The sequence below is a fragment of the Leucoraja erinacea genome, chromosome 4 (genome assembly GCF_028641065.1).
Source record: "Leucoraja erinacea ecotype New England chromosome 4, Leri_hhj_1, whole genome shotgun sequence".
In the NCBI taxonomy this organism is placed as follows: domain Eukaryota; kingdom Metazoa; phylum Chordata; class Chondrichthyes; order Rajiformes; family Rajidae; genus Leucoraja; species Leucoraja erinaceus.
Genome location: NC_073380.1, coordinates 65,928,146 through 65,943,229, shown reverse-complemented (window position 1 = coordinate 65,943,229; position 15,084 = coordinate 65,928,146). Strand labels below are relative to the sequence as shown.

Below are 15,084 nucleotides of genomic sequence, written 5' to 3'. Positions count from 1 at the left end.
CTGTGCAGCCCTACAAGAGGTGCTGCTGTGGGTTTTCCATAGTGATTCGACTCCATCTCCCCGAGCCTGTCACGTTGGAGCAAATGCTCCACACACCGCTCCATCCAGCTTCAGCGCTCACGGTTGCTGGCCGCCCGTGGCTGTTCAAATTCGGACTCATCTGAGTCAACGACTTTGTTGGTTTTCTGTTTTGCCTTACCGCCCGGCAGCGGAGTGGATCTGGCCGGTGCGGAGGCGACATCGGGCACAGCTGATCCCATTATAGGTGATTCATGTGCCGCTGGCCGCTGCTGGCTGCCCGCTACTCCGCGGTCCTCCCCCACCAGCTTTGTCGCAGCCCTCGTTGCTTTCTTCGGCTTGTCCATGCTCCCCACCTGTAATCAGTATGGGAAAACACAAAAAGACCGCAGGTTAACACTTACCTGCAGGTTCCGGCTTTTAAACTACCGCTGCGGGGGACCGTCGTTCCACCCCGCCTGACTGTTTCGCAATGCGTGTAGCGATATGACACGCATGCATCCTGGCGGGGTTCTTCACGTAGTCACTCACGTGACTCCGAAGTAAAATTAATATTAAGAGCACATTTCTATCCTTTTCAATTTAGCATTGTGGACAATTTGAATTAATTTGGAGTACTTTTAAATTTTATGATCAATGTTATTGTTATTCTTCCATGTTAATGTAGTTACTTTCAAATTGGGACCGAGGGCAAAGTATAATTTTTAAATCATTCATTCATTGAAGTTTAGATCTTGAAGCTTACAACCAATATTTTTATTGGCGTGATACAGCTAATTACTCCATGGTACATTCTCTGCCTTGATGTAGGTCACCATGATGTTGACCAGTTGATTTTCCTTTTGAGGAGGATATTAAATAGGCACATACTGCAATTGCTCTCCATATGTTGTTTGGTAATCCAGTCTTTAAAGCAAATGAATATTTTTGTCTTATCTGATCTCAGGCAAAGCTACAAAATCAATGTCGCCATGGAAACAGGATTTCTTTGGTTTAGGCTATTTGTACTAATGCTTTGTTTTAAATGTTTTAGAAAACACTTCTTTAGGGGAGAAATTCAGTGTAAATAACAGATTTCTGATTATATTGTAATTGTAGTGTTAATAAAGATTACTGTCAGAAACAACCCCATTCTGGATACAATTGCTTGGTAAAATAAGAAGGCTGGATTTCCAGTCAGGTAAACATCTGAAAAGTTTTTTGCATGGTAATTAATATTTTATGACCTTAATAAAAATAATATCAGTTGCAGGTATAATTGAGAATGGTATTTCATATTCTGCAAAAATAATTTTCAATATGGAAGACTATATTGGGTCTTATGTGAAATTTCTAAATGAGGCTTTGCACTAAATCATTAGACATTGAACTCATTGAAAATAAGCTCTTACTTTCTCCAAATTAATTGTAAAATACCTTTTTGTTCCATCTTAAAAATCAGACTCCAACTAATAACTTAAAATTCTTGAAATGTAAAATTGTACAGAACCAGCAATACATTTGCAGATTAGAAAACCATATATTTGTTGCATTGGCATATTAAACAACTTTTTAAGTTTATTCTAATAAATACAGTAATTTTTTTCCAGAGAAGCAAGGTTTTCTTGTCATAGATGCAAGCACTTGTTAAATTTGGCTCTCAACAACTTAGTGGAGCTCCACAGTTAAGTCATGCGAATTAAACAAATTAGCAGCAGGTTGAAATACTCCTGGGCACAGATATGTGATTAAAATAAGAACAGGATAACATCCTATGTTTGCAATGTTATCTAACGAGCCTGTTGCTATCTACCTCCTTACAGTGGACAAGTAGGAGAACATCACTCCCATAACTTCAGTTGCATTGAAGCAATTAGAGTGATACAATGTGGAAACAGGCCCTTCGGCCTAACATGCCCACATGGGCCAACAATGTCCCAGCTATAATACTCCCACTTGCCGGCGCCTGGTTCATATCCCTCCTAACCGGTCCTATCCTTGTACCTGTCTAACTGTTTCTTAAACGTTGGGATAGTCACAGCCTCTACTATCTCCTCTAGCAGCTTGCTCCATACACCCACCACTCCTTGTGTGAAAAGGTTACCCCTCAGATTCCTATTAAATCTTTACCCCTTCACCTTGAACCTATGTCATCTGGTCCTCGATTCCCCTACTCTGGGCAAGGGACTCTGTGCATCTACCCGATACATTCCTCTCATGATTTTGTACAATTCTTGGCAAATTGTATCTCTTTCTGTATTTAGTTGAGACCAGCAACATGCACACATATATAGTACCTTTAATATAATAAAATGATCAAACACATTTGTCAAGGGCACGCTTGGAGATCAAATCAAAGAAGGGTATGAATGCTGGAATTGTACAAAGCTTAATCAAGATTGTGCCTTTTAGCTGAAATCTTAAAAAGAGGAGGTGTAGGTGCAGCAGGCGCGTGCCGTCAGGGTAGGCAAGATAGGCACTGCATACCCTGACTAAAATTATGAAATGGTATTTTATAAAATATAAATAGTAAAGGCATGGGAGAATTAAGCCTATCTAAGAGATCAATCTCTTAGGTAGGTATAATTCTCCGTGCCTTTCAACCGCAGCACTTGCAACACGCGAAGGTCTGTGCAGCCCATGTGCCGTCAGCGCTGCTTGAAGCCGTCAATGACAAGCGGGGCTGAAGGAAGCTGAAATTCTGCCTTTGCAGTACTGCACATGCGCAGCAGCCTACTGCGCAAGCGCAGCGCAAGTTTCTTGGCGGGTTTTACAAATATGGATTGTCATTATTTTAAGAGTATTTTTGGAAACAAAGAGAGAAGAATGGAGTTTGTGTACCAATGATGTGGTAATTACATTTCTTGGTGCTTTATGTTTTTAAATACATTATTTTCCGGGGTGGGGGGAGCTCCTTTCACAGTGTTTGGGGAACTGGCCCAGGGTAAAGTTGCGGGGAGGGCAGGAGCGTTGTGAAGGAGGGAATCGTGGGCCAGTAACCCACTTGCGACGCATTGTGGCCGGGGAATGAATTGGCTCGGGTGGCTGCGAGTGGCCACCGGGACGGGACAGCCCCTTCTGCCAGTCCCCGCTCACCTCTGGCAGCTCTCTGTGTGAAAACCTCTTCCTGCCGCTCACCGGTCTCATTCATTTCAGCCGTTTCCCGCAAATCCTTAAAATCCGACAGCATGTTCAAAGGACTAATTGAGGTTACATGGCAGTCGGAATTTAGGGATTTGCAGGAACCGGCTGACATGAGCGAAGCCGGTGAGCGGCAGGTGAGAGATGTTCAGATGGAGAGCACTGCCGGAGGTGAGTGGGCCGGCAGAAGGCGCTGAAGTGGCAGCCGGTTCTGCTGTCTGGTCCCGGCGGCCGCTCACGGTCATTCGAGCTGCTTCCTTCACCGGAAGTGGCGGCCAGTTCTGCGGTCCATGCCTGGGTGAGTTACATATGATCTCCGACCCCCTCCTTCTCTACACTCCTGCCCTCCCCGCACCTTTAACCCCTGGCACAGACTCTCCACACGCTGTGAAAGGAACCCTCCCTCCAATTGGTCCCTTGAATTAGTATTGTCATTCAATAAGATGACAACTGATTCAACATGTCCGGTGTGCTCCCGTTTGTCCCACCGTCTCTCCACCTGCCTTCATCCTCCATCGCCCACCCATTCAGTAATTAAAAAATGAAGGAGATTTAAAAGCCTTGGGCAAATTGAATTGTTACTTATTTTTATTTTTTATTTTTACAGAGAGAACAATCTGCGCATGCACGGTTTAAGATTTTTTTTCAAGCCGACTGACTGCCTACCCTGAGTAATTACTCACAGTACGTGCCTGATGTACAGGCACAATGAAAGGAATTCCAACAAGAGAAATAATGGAGAGTAGAAGGCATGACTGTCATTGTGTTATTCTGGAGAAATAAAAGTCAGCGTATGGCCCTAGAGGGTAGCAGGCATGGCTATTGGGAGAGTCTGGGGTAATGAAGATGCAAAGGACAATTTCAGCAACAAATAGGCTGAGGTTTGGAATGAAGCAAGAGAATATCTAATAGATGGAAGTAAGTTTTTGTGGTCCAAGACTATAGGACTGAATTTTAGGTGTGCACAGGACAGCAAATATATAAAGACTGGATAAACACGGTTTGTACTCGCTAGAATTTAGAAGATTGAGGGGGGATCTTATAGAAACTTACAAAATTCTTAAGGGGTTGGACAGGCTAGATGCAGGAAGATTGTTCCAGATGTTGGGGAAGTCCAGAACAAGGGATCACAGTTTAAGGATAAGGGGGAAATCTTTTAGGACCGAGATGAGGAAAACATTTTTCACACAGAGAGTGGTGAATCTCTGGAATTCTCTGCCACAGAAGGTAGTTGAGGCCAGTTCATTGGCTATATTTAAGAGGGAGTTAGATGTGGCCCTTGTGGCTAATGGGATCAGGGGGTATGGAGGTACAGGATACTGAGTTGGATGATCAGTCATGATCATATTGAATGGCGGTGTAGGCTCGAAGGGAAGAATGGCCTACTCCTGCACCTATTTTCTATGTTTCTATGTAGGAAGGAACTGCAGATGCGGGCTTAAACTGAAAATAAATACAACATTCTGGAGTATTTCAGCAGACAGGCAGCATCTCTGGAGAGAAGGAATGGACTGCGTGTTCCATCCGCATGAAACACGCAGTGTTACCTCTGTCAATAGTTCGGGTGCAACCAAACTATTAAGGTTTAAATAGTTTGGTTGCACCCGAGGTCATAACTAGCAAATAATTTGTAATTAGTGATGGACCTAGAACAACTTCTACAATCTTTTCAATCTTGAACTGTAGGAAACTGTAGATCATCCAAGAGTGGATGATGAGGAAATGGTTTCACATTAGAAGGGGGTGAGGTCAGCTTACACACGAGAGTTTCTTTTTGGACAAATCACCAGCAGGCAGCATGTAAAAGACAACAAAGAGGAAACTGAAGATAGATGTTTGGGAATGTAGAGGAAGAGACTTTAGATGCCATTGTAAATTTAATTAAAGCTTGCAGAGAAATTGCTGGAATTTGAAGCTGGAATAATTCAGATCCATTGTAACCACCTTGTGACTTTTCTGCAATTTATATAATTTTGCATTGACCTGTGGCAAATCAAAAGCAGCCGTGAATGTTACTTCTCTGGCGTTACTGGAGCTTCCTTTAGATTCTGAGATGACATTTCTTGAGATGATTTGTTCTACTTAGTCAGCATCCTCTGAAAGGTTTGATAAATCTCTCTCATTCTTGGTCCTTTTGATCGACACTCTTACCGTATAGCTGTTTGTGCCATCTGAGCTCTTTCAATATAAATCGTGTGAGTTCTTATGATCATACTTTTTGCATGAAGGTACATTTTTTTTGCTTTGCCTTCCTATTCATTCTCATTTCATAGAAACATACAGAGATACTTCTGCAATCATGAGTCAATGGTGTATAGACCATAGTAATATCATTCTTAAGAAACCTTGTGTTATAGAAAAAAGGGTAATGAAGACAAATACGTCAATGAGGGATGGGGATTGAGAGCTCAAGTTTCAGACAGGCCATAATAAATATATCAATCTCATTATTTTCAAAAGTATTGGTCTTTTCTATAACAAATGTTAATTGATTTGCTACAAGATAAAAACACTAAAGGGTACATGTTACATTGTTTAATATTGTTACAAAAGTGCCAACAGAACTAATTACTTGACAATTTCAGTGACAGCTGTTCTTAAGTGGTGTTTGATTACTGCGGGAATTTATGGTTGACAACTTCCGAAGTAACTTTTAAGCTGTTTTCTAGTTTTCAATCTAAATCGCATTATAACTAATTCCATCCGCATGAAACACGCAGTGTTACCTCTGTCATCACTGGCATTATATCCAATTCATGGCATTGAAACGCACATTATTCAGAACTACCTGTAGTGTGGGTTTTTTTCAGTAAATGCAGTTATTTTGCCGTTGAGCTATGTCCTTTAATTGAAAAAACTTTTTTTTCACTTCAAAATTGGCAACTCTTTTAAACAATGCCATTGCTAAAACCATGGGCATGTAACCATTTTGCAATTTGATAGCAGTAAACAACTGAAACCATGGATATTCATGTACAAAAATAGAAATACACCAACATCTGTATAGTCAGATTGTAAATTTTGGGCTTTTAAGCTTAATGCATATGGAGCCTAACAATTTGTCAGCACGGTGGGGCAGCGGTAAAATTGTTGTCTTACAGCGCTTGCAGCGCTAGTAACCTGGGTTCAATCCCGACTATGGGTGCTGTCTGTATACGTTGTTCTGCGTGAGTTTTCTCCGATATCTTCGGTTTCCTGCCATACTTCCAAAGACATACAGGTATGTAGGTTAGTTGGTTTGGTATAAGCAGGGCTCTCACTTAACTATTTTTCTCTGTTGCCAGCCAAGCAACTTAGGTGGCTTTTTAGGTTGCCAAATGACAGTTTAGGTGGTCAATTTAAGACGGCTTGCACGACGCATGCGATAATGTGCTCGAACAAAGTGGTTAGTTACCAGTCGGAATTATGCTCAATGAAGCATTCGCGCATTATTTCTGCTTCAAATAAAGTCACAAACTAAACATATTCACCAATCAAGACATGATATATACCACAATGACATGCAGCAAATTTATAATACAGTATCTCAACTCTTTTTACACATTGCAATTAATACAATTTCTATTATTTCTTTCCACTTCCCAACAAAAATGTGGTTGGATTATTCAGCTTATGATCAACCTGTGTCAATAAATCCTGGACCATGGAAACCATGCACACTACAGATTGATGCAAGCATGTTTTCTGTGAAGGACCAAAAATTATCATGACATGGCCATAGCATGGGTCGTTATTGCTATTGGTACAGAAACACTCTCGCTTCCCACATAATTTATCCATAACAAAATATACAGGTTGCAAGGACATTTCTAAAGGCATTTTATGATAATAGCTGTAAAAACCAACTATACCCTTCCGACATTACACTAACTGACAAGAGATGGCCAAAGGACATAACAGCAGCAAAAATGTTATTTTGGTAATACGTTTAAGGGTGTCAAAAAGCCACCTTACCGGACATTCAGTTTAGATGTACGTGTTATGAGCAGCAATGAAGATACCCAGATTTAAAAAAAATTATTGATAAACGCTGTTTCCATCATTCCCACCTCAGAATTAACATTAAAATTTCAACTGAAATATCTCCTGACCAAATTTGTGATGTATATGACCGACTGTAGAAGTAAAACCTGGATAAATCTAACGTATAGTTGTGAATGTTGATCATAACAGTACTGATACTCCATATTATGAGCATTGATTTGCCGTTAAAATGAATTCTGTAATAACGTGTCAACGGTAGCAGTGACAATCAAACTCTGCCGTTTTAATGTTTCACGTGTTCACAATTTAATTAATCCGTCTTTATGGATCAAAACAAATAATAGCATTGGGATTTAAAACACATTTGATTGCATTCCATTATCAAACATAGTCAATTTTCACTTTGAAGACATTTCCAGCGCAGTAGGGTCGGGGGGATGGGACTGTGAATCAGTGCAGGATGGATAGATGGCGGGGGGGTGAGAAGGCAAGGTGCCGGATGGATGGATTGTGGCAGGGGAATTAGTGTGTGTTGGTTGGAATAGGTACAATTGTGAGGGGAGAGTGCGGGGGATGTCACTGGGGTTGAATGGGGTGGATCAGTATGGGATTGATGGGGGCATCAGTACTGGATGAATGGGGAGATCAGTACAGGATGAATGAGGGGATCAGTAAAAGATGAATGAGGGAATCAGTATAGGATGGATCGGGGGGGGGGGGGTATCAGTACAGGATGAATGAGGGGATCAGTACAGGATGAATGAGGGGATCAGTACAGGATGAATGAGGGGATCAGTACAGGATGAATGGGGGAGGCAGTGCAGAATGGATGGGAAAGGGGGTGAGTACAGATGAATTGGGGGACCAGTGTAGGATGGATGGGGCGGGGGGAGCAGGAGAATCAATGCGAGGTGGATAGGAAGATCAGTGCAGGATGAAAAGATGGGGGGGTAGATGGGAAGGGGAGCACAGTGCTAATGTAGAATTATCCGTCCTGTTCGGAATGCCAATGGTCATCATGTTCAGTGATACCCATGTCAGTGAGGACTGAATAGAGGTGGGAATGGGAATCAGTGGAGAGGATGGGGTCCCGGGATAAGGGGGGCGTACAAGAAAGAGATAGAGAGGGCGGGGAGGAATGGAGGTCAGCACTCATCGGACAGGAACGGTATCATCACGGCCGTTCCTGTCCACCGCCAAGTGCCACCGCCAAAGGCGGAGGCAGTTGGGAACTCCTCGCCACCGCCTCCCCTCCTCCGCCAGCAAACCGAAAGTGCGGGCGCGAGCGGTGCAGCTGCTTCAGATGGCGGAAGGGGGCCTCCCACCTCCCGGCCTCGGCGTGCGGGAGGGTTTGTTTTGAAAGCGCTATCGCCGTTAGTGGATGGTAAGCAGTAGCCGCTATCAGGGCGGGCAGGTGCTGGAGGAGGAGGAGCTGCTATCACTGTCACGGCCAAAGATCCTATAGGGGCCCGTCATTCACTCTGACCCGCCGTCACCCCACATCCCGTATCTTTGCTCGGCACTACGTCATGACCGCCGACACAAAACATCACGTTCCTTTTCTCCAGAGATGCTGCCTGACCCGCTCAGTTACTTCAGTTTTTCATGGCTATCTTCGGTATAAACCAGTATCTGCAGTGCCAAGCTGGGCAAAATTACGGCATTTAGGTCACCCGAGCAACTGCTAATTTCGAGACCTGATAAGTGTAAATTGTCACTAGATTGTGTAGGGCAGTGTTAATTTGCGGGGATCACTGGTTGTGTGCGTACTCGGTGGGCAGAAGGGCCTGTTTCCGCGCTGTATCTCTAAACTAAACTTCACAATATAGAAAGGCATGAAATCTGCAAGTGCCATTACAACATCAGACTGAACATGATGACCATTGGCATTCCAAACAGGACGGATAATTCTACATTAGTTTTAGTTTAGTTTAGTTTATTGTCACGTGTAACGTGGTACAGTGAAAAGCTTATGTTGCATGCTAACCAGTCAGCGGAACGGTAATACTTGATTACAACCGAGCCATTCACAGTGTACAGATACATGACAGGGATTAAGAAATGTTGCTGTAGGAGTAGAGATTTAAAAGAGTGGAACGAATGTAACTTGTGATTGCAAATCCCCTTCTGTGACTAGCACACCAATAGTTGCCTGGGTTGGGGGCTATCTGGGATCACAGGTGCCATGTGTAGAAAACTTTTATAATCTATCAGTAGATTATCATTAATTTCATCAAGATACACCACAGCTTGTTTTACAGAAAAAATAGGAAGTATAATATAAGCTTATTTACAATGTGAAAAATATATGCACCGAGTGATGTCAGCATAGACCAAACCAACAAAGTCATTTGCATTGTTGTAAGGCATGCTTATATAACAAAAATACAAGAAAATGGAAAAACTTTGCAGCATTGTAACTGAAAACTTTTGTTAAGAGTCAGCTTGAATTACAGAAGGTAACTGTAGAGTAAAGCTAATAAGACTTGATATTTCAATCTCTCTAGTAAGTCGGCACGCTTGATTTTGGCAGTGGCATTGGAGTGGTGAAAGGTAGGGTAGGAACGTCATCGGGGTCATCATGTGGGCACCCTCCTTTGATGTTTCATTGATAAGTCCACAACATCTCCAGAAGGCTCAACGGTGATACCTGGCATCCCAGTTACACCCACCCCCCCCCCCCCCCCCCCCCACCCCCACCCCAATTCCATACCCTCCTGTCTTCATCTTTCAGCCCAATTGTTGTCTTTCCTTTTAATTCAAAGCCAATTGCTGCTTTTTTCTGCTGAATTTGACAATGACTTGATTGCTTGTTGGAGGGAGTGACCCCTCATCCCTATTTTCTTCAATAGACTGGTCATAGATGTAGAGAAAAAAAACCCTGCATCCCACTTCGACAGGGAAAATCATGGTCTTCCAGCAGCCATTCTGGGCAGCTTCAGTTGCCAGTTCAGAGTACTTGGTCTTTTTCCTCTCATAAGCTTCTTCAACGTCATCATCCCATGGTACTGTCAATTCCACAATGTATGCCAACTTGGCTGTTGAGGACCACAGGACCACGTCTGGCCGGAGTGTTGTAGCCACAATGTCTGGAGGAAACACGCTTTTTTTTTCCCAAGTCCACGTTTTCCAATCCCGAGCAGGCTGCAGAATGCTTGCATCCTTTGATGTTATCTGGTGCTCTGGAGGTTGGCCTGCTGATACAAATGTTGTGGGGGTCATTTCCTGCCGATATTAGTATGCTGATTTGTGATTATATTCATTCATGCTAAGCTTCAAATGTCTACCTAACAACAGGTGTAATGAAACTAGATATTTGTCCAGGTGCATAATTGCATTATCCATCTCCATGCACAGCATTGGAGAGAGGCAGTGATTTAGAGCTATTTTGCCCAAATGTTCAGGTCACTACCAACAAAAAACTAGAAAAGCTAGAATTCCTCATGAGGTTTGATCACCTTCCTGAAGGGTAAGGTAGAGTTAGCTCCCTCCTCGTCATTTTGTGTCTCATCCTGCTATTACTAACAAAGAGAGATCCTTCCTACTTTTTATTTCTAGTTAATCTTACAAAATCTTACAAAAAGTTTAGCTAAATTGGACCCAGGGTAGGTTTAAAAAAATGTCACATGGAGCATTCATGCTAAGAAATTGTACTTGTAAAATAAAATAAAATTTTAAGATGCAATACTATATTTTATTAACGAGTAGGCAAGCAGGCAGAATTGGTCACAGCATGGATAGCAGAATAAAAACAAATGATTTCAAAAAGGAACTGGACAAGTTCCTATGGAATTTGGTTGCAGAAATGCAACATGAGAATATTGTGGATAAGTTGGCTACATGGGTCAATGATTTTCTGCCTATAACTGTTACTACTATAAATAGCTAAAATAAAATCATGTTTTAGAATATTCCATAATATACATTAAAGATAACTGACAACAACTTAATGACATGGTATTTTGTGGACAGGTTAAAGTAGTTCATTGCAAATGTCACCAAGATCCATATTCTCACATATGGAAGTGCAAATATAGATGCCTGCACTTCCTGGTGCTATTCACCAATCTTTAGAATTCATTCTTAACTTGAGGTAATTCTTCAGTATGTAGCTAGAGAGAAGTCTGACACAGAATCGGTAAATCCATGAAATTGAATGGAGGGGAACCGCAGCAAGTGGGTATGGCAAATATTAGTCAAATTACAAGTTTCCGGATAAATTCAATTTAGTTAAGTATGTTAATTGTTAATAAATGTTCAAATGGAAGTAATGTTATAATTTTTTTTAAATATTTTTGAATGGTTTAAATCATTTGGAAACATTCAAAATATGTTGTCAGGTTGGGTACCAAGCTAAATTGGAATGTGTGACCTAGCCTTCGGTTTGTCAGTCTCTTCTTTGTGGCAGGAGTTGTTCTAAGTGTCTTCCACTTTCCCCCACCTCTGCTTTCCCCTTCCCTTGACACCTCCCAGGGCTGCTCTGTGGCCAGTCAAGCTAGCACCAGACTGGAACTTGAGACTGGATTCACAGGTTATAACTTCAGAATTACCAAGTGGCAGATTGGCCTTGGCAAATGTGGCTCGCGATTTTCTGGAAGTTCTGGGCAGTTAAAACACTGTAAGATGCTTTATGAGGGCATCTTAAACAATATAGGCCTGGTGATCAAATGGCCGATTAACAAAATTTCCTTTTAGGATGATTTAGAAGTAAGATTGATTTGTAGAGAAGAAGTGAAGCTTAGTTTAGCATCTACTGATATTAAGGCCAGGGCAGCTGAGTGCCAGAATTGGAAGCGTGTGTACATTTCAGAGGTTTTGGGTTACAGATAATGAGAGGGGCACGGCCAAGTAGCAATCAAAAAGTTGAAATATGACAATTTTAAGATCACGATATTGCTGAACTGAAAGCCATGGAGACTGGCGAGTGATGGATGATTGCAACATGGTGTAAATTAGGATATTGACAACTAGGAGAGCTAGTTTCATCCACTGGAATAAACAAGGTAACAGTGCGAGGAGTTAAGGTTTCAACATGAAGCATAATTAAAATAGATGAAGACTATTATCCATTGTTATGTTACCTTGCTGAAGAGAGGATAAGGCTACTAGGTCTCAGTTAGGCCAAAACCAAAGACAGTGATTTTTGATTTCCTTCCATAATTGGAATAAATGTCTGCAGTTCTTGAACTGGAACCCAGGTGTTGAGAGAAGAGTTGGTGAATATGGGAGGTTATTCATTTTATTTATTGAAGGATATCATTGAAGTCAGAGAATTGTGCAGCACAGAAATGGGTCCTTTGGCACACCCCGTATGTGCCAATCTTTCTGCCCATTGACACTAATCCTACTTGCCCACTCTAAATCTGTCCCCTGCTGTACCATGCCTATTCAAGTGCCTTAAATGTGGCTCTTAAATGTAGTGATTGTATCTGACCATCCACCATCTCCTCTGTCAGTGAGTTCCACATTTCAACCACTCTGTGTGTGTGTAAAAATGAAATCTTTCCCCTTCAATCCTCTATTAAAATATTTTCTCCCACCTTAACCCAACACCCTCTTGTTTTTAACTCTTCTACCATGGGAAAAAGATTCTAACTACCGTGTCTATGCTTTTTATATAATTTTGTATATCTCCATCAGGTTACCCCTCAGCTTTTTTAATTCCAGGGAAATCTAGCAGTCTTTCTGAAGTGCACCTGTAAACCGAAGTCTTCCAATCCAGGCAACATCCTGGTTAATCTCCTGTACACCATAGACAATAGACAATTCAATGTGTTCAATGTGTTCATGGCTGATCTTCCACAATCAGTACCCAGTTCTTGCCTTCTCCCCATATCCCTTGACTCCGTTATCTTTATGAGCTCTGTCGAGCTCTTCATTGTACCCACATCCTCCCTTTAGTGTGATGTCCAGAACTGCACCCAATACTCCAAATTTTCAATGTACTCTTGTAGGTCTCTCTGTTTTAGTAGTTAGAATTCAAACATGAGGATCTTCCTTCGGTAGATCTGATACCTCTCTCTCTCTCTCTGCCTTCCGTATCTGACACAACTTACTTTCCTCATTAATGTGGAATAATTATCGCTTTTCAGAACATCCAATCATATTTTATACACAGTCTTTTACATAATGGTTTCCATGGCGCTTGATGGAACTGCAGAACATTCTGCAATGTGAAATGATCTTTCCTTATCATCTAATTTTAATTAAAACATTAAAAGATTATACTGAAATTACGAAAGATTATGAACTTAAGAAATAATTTCTGTGGCAATCTATACTCCAAAAATCCAGTTTGTTTAAGGAGTTTGTTTTCAAGATGACGCAATAATTCATTCTTGGAAAATAGTTAACTACACGTTGAATCAGCTGACTGCAGTAAATCATCGGAGTACCTTTGTTCAACATTAAAGGACAGTCGCAGGTAGATCAGTAACAAAGTTGTGGGTTATTTCTGAGGCTGGTGAGTATAAATCTAGGAATAACGTAAAGAAAAAAACATGGTTGTTTGGCCATTAGTACTCTCAAGAACATTTGTTGCTAATTTTGATACCTTTTTAAAAATGACTACTTTGTTTTGCCTAAAATCTTCTTCCACAGCAAAACAAGCTGTTGAAATATAAAATTAATTAATTCTTTCTGTTAAGTGTCCAATGCTTCAGATTTGCAAACAATATGCAATAAACTAATCAGAATATCTTTCCATTCCACATTTCTTTAAAAAATGCGATGAATTACTGAGCATCTTTGTTTTTAGTGTTGACAGATTCATAAGAATTATTAAAAATGGGCTGTGGGAGGAGAAATCACATCTTTTCATGCTTAACATTTTTGCACTGCTGAAGATCACAATCTAAAACAATGTAATATCTAATGTAATAGGTTCCTTCTTCAAGCTTCTGGGAAAACCTGCATATTACTAAAATCCACAATATTTTTCTAATTAAAAACAAAAAAAGAAGTGTTTATTTTACATTGCCTTAAGATGCCAAATATTTAATAAAGATGTAATATAAAGCTATTGGAATATCATGCACATTACCTTAAATACAATACCTAATATTCTCTAATATGGTAGAAGAAATATCAGATTTTTGCCTCAAGTGATAAATGTATATCAAGGCTTGTTCTAATATTTAATATTATTTTTTCAGTTAAATGAATAACTGCAGAAAGACAAAAATAGAATATTGTTCTATATTTGTGGGTACAAATTGAGATTTGAAATGATTATGCAAACTTATGCTACATGGTCTCCATAGAACAGTACAGTGCAGGAACCGGCCATTTGGCCCATAATGTTTGTGCTGAACATGATGCTAGGTTAAACTAATATCCCCTGCCTGCACTGATCACTATCCATCCATTTCCTGCATATCATCTGCCTATTGTGAGATATATGAAAGTTAATGGCACTGTTTTAACAGTTTAAAACAATTTTAGCTTTGTGTTTTAAAATATTGCAATAAATCTGTTTGAATTACTGGAGCAGTTTATTTCAGACATGCTAACGTGGTTTAGTCAGCACAGTAAAGGTTGTCCAGATTACAGAACTCAAACCGTGCATGGCTGCTAGCTTTTGTTTTCTCTTGCCACCAACCCACTGCATTATATCTTGCTGCATCCTTTGTTGAGATCCAGCTGATTTCTGCCAATGAGAATTAATTTGTTAGATACATGTAGTATTTTAAGCAAGTAGAAATTGATATTTAGGTTGTTTGATACACTTAAAGGTAAAATTAAATATTGCAAAATATCTGATAATAAGTACTAAACAGTTTCATCATCTAAAAATCAGCTACAATATTACAATTTTTAAAATGCCTATATTTATGAATTTGGATTCCACCCATCCTGGTTTGGGATTGTTATTTAAGAATATATTCCATACCATTTTATTTTTGTGTATTCTGTATGCATTCTGAGCAGTAACATAACAACAAAATCAAAACATCTTGACAC

General features: G+C 40.6%; 1 protein-coding gene across 4 annotated transcripts in view; it reads left to right on the top strand.

The window, feature by feature from the left end:
• The window catches only part of jph1b (junctophilin 1b), a 156,025-nt gene that overhangs the window by 9,664 nt on the left and 131,277 nt on the right, over positions 1–15,084 (top strand). The window lies entirely within an intron of this gene.